This window comes from Echinops telfairi, unplaced genomic scaffold (assembly GCF_000313985.2).
Source record: "Echinops telfairi isolate 266 unplaced genomic scaffold, ASM31398v2 ScPeMD7_655;HRSCAF=1070, whole genome shotgun sequence".
Taxonomy (NCBI): domain Eukaryota; kingdom Metazoa; phylum Chordata; class Mammalia; order Afrosoricida; family Tenrecidae; genus Echinops; species Echinops telfairi.
The window spans coordinates 4683398-4686311 of NW_022104553.1; positions in this window are offsets into that span (position 1 = coordinate 4683398).

A 2914-nucleotide genomic window follows, 5' to 3' on the forward strand; every position below is an offset into this window, starting at 1 on the left:
GAAGAAGGAGACCTGGGGGCTTCTGAGAAAGAGTACCTGCTGCTGAAGGAAGAGAACCCAGATTTGAAGGATTCATTTGGGAGCCATCATCTGCCCCGCAAAGCTGCCTTCAGGTGTAATTTGCCTCTAACTTTCAAACTCAATAGGTTTCCACACCTTGCAGTACCCAGGGATTTGTATCAGGAACCTTTCTGGATATTTGTCCTCACATCTCTCCACTAGCTCATCTCTGTCAACAGCCGATAACACCCCAGTACATGGAGCATTTAGACTCATCTCAGCGCTGTTGGGATATTGGGAACCACAGCCTTCACCCATTACTGGACTGATACCAACGCTGCTGAGCCTGGCAAGCATCACAGGGCTTACACAACCCTCACATGCTTACGAAAGCATAAAAGGGCATGCTGAGGTTTCAAACTGGAGGGCAAGCCTGCTCCGCCTTCCCTAAATGCAGCAGGTTTTGAAATTATTTGACAGTCATTCGCCAAGCTTGAGCACAATTAAATATGTTTAAAGGGTGTTGCTCATTTTTTTCCTTATTAAAGAGTACTACCTGGACTTGGCCATTTCTTTGGGGAAACATTGAAAAACAGAAAGGGGAATGAAAACTACCATATTCCCACTACCCAAAATAGGTACCTTTATTTTTTGTTAAATGTCCTTCTGGTCGTGTTTCTTACAATCTGGGGATTGGATGGCATACACAGCTTTGCTTTTCTCACGCACCACTGCCATCGTGTCCCAAGCCACTCATAGTGACCCTGTCGGAGAGGGCAGAATGGACCCTGTGGGTTTCCCAGACTGTCAATCATGGGAATATAAGAATCTCTTCCCTTTTTTATTCTCTCAGAGCAGCTAGTGGTTTGGAAATCATAACTTACTACATTAAAACCAAACCCGAAACCCAAGTCACTGCCTTTGAGCCAATGCCCACCCTACAGGACAGAGTCGAACTGCCCCTGCGAGTTTCTAAGCTAGTACCTCTTTATGGGAGGAGAAAGTGCCATCTTTCTCCTGCAGAGCAGCTGTTGCTTTTGAACGGCTGGTCTTGCAGTTATCAATCCAACACGTAACCACTAGGCCACCAGGGCTCTCTATGGTAATAGCTATAAGGTGTGAAAGGCACAGAGATTTATACTGCGCGAATTGGCTTCACTGTACAGCAGCGGATCCACCCATAGCTTAAAAGCTCAGTATGCTTCACCCCTCTGCTAGCTTTTGCTCCTTGTCTGCTGAAATCCACCAAGGAATTCATATCATTAGGGCCTATCCTTCATTCTCACACCCAGTGGGGCTCACATACTGAGCACAGCTTTTGCTGAGAGACTTGTTCTGTCTCCACACACGCACACACCCTACCCCTGAGCCCTTATGCTGAGCTTACTACTCTTATTAAACTTGCAAGGGAATGATTCTGTCCGTGGTGGGAATTGGTTAAGTAAGGTTGGTAGCATGTGCTCACTGCCACTAGCACAATGCCCTTGGGGGTAAGGATAACCCAGACTTAGGACAGTAAGCTGCATTACCTCAAATTGCCTCTTGTGCTTTTCGAAAGGAATCTGTATATTATAATATTTGACTAGCTGACTATATAGTTCAACCCCAGGACATTTTCATATTAAAATCTCCTTATTTCCTGAGTGTGCCTCTCCTTTCTTACCTACCCATTAACCTTGACTGTCATTAGAAAATGCTAACAAACAGCAATGGAGCATTGATCCCACTGGGAGGCTAAGGATGACAATGATAAGATCAGAATCCTAGAGCCCTTTCCTGGGAAATGCCTTGGACTAGAGCAGGATGGTTTGGGGAGCCCATGAGCCATGGTCCTCCAACCTACTCATTAGTTACTGGGGGATCTGCTAGAATTACCTGGATACTTCTATATCTCCCAGAGCCCAGGTTGTACCACAGACCACTGGAATCAGAATCCCTGATATTGGGGCATGGGCTTGCCATGTTTAAAGCTCACCAAAGTTGAGTAAGGAGTTAAGCATTGGTGTGGTGAGTTAAGCATTGGGCTGCTAACCACAAGGCCAGTGGTTCAAACCTACCAGCAGCTCCGCAGAAGAAAGAAAAGGCTGATTCTGAAACCCTATGGAGCAGAACTGTCCTATAGGGTTGTCATCCAGCGAGTGAGATAATCAACATTTGAGTAAAAACAAAATATCAAGAAAGAAAGAAAAAAAAGTGTGAAGATACTGGTGTGTTGGAAGGTGGGTAGGGCTCTTGCTACGGAACAAATGTACAACAAAGCCGAGACTTTGACCATGTTTTCAGGTTCTCAGCCCCATGCTCTGTCCATCACCCAACAAGCACTCTCAGAAAATTCACCATCTTACAGCCTTGTACAACTTACAAAGCTATCGAGCTGGAAATGAATTAAAACATAGATTTTCTCATAAGCTAGATCACTCCACCAAAACCAGACTCACTGCTGAGTCACTGGTGATTAAAATTGACCCCCTGTGCGTTTCTGAGACTGTGATTGTTTGTGGGAGTAGAAAGCCCAGTCTTTCTCCCACGGAGTTGCTAGTGGTTTTTAACTGCTGACCATGCCTGCCGATTGCAGCCCATCGCTTACCCACTACACCACCAGGGCTCCATTTCAAGACACCCATTTAGCAAAGAATCTCATCACTCACAACCTCAGCTCTTCGAAAGGAACTTCGAAGAAGAAATACAGTTGTCCAGGTCTCTCTTTGCGAGATGCTAATTCATTTGCTCTGGATGAGGATCAGACATCAATGAATAAATGCACGGAAAAGAGGATCAATGTGTATGAAGTTCTTTTTCTTTAATCCTTGTATTGAGGGCTCATACAACTCTTATCACAATCCATACATCCATCCATTGTGTCAAGCACATTTGTATATTTCTTGCCATCATCATTCTCAAAACATTTGCTTTC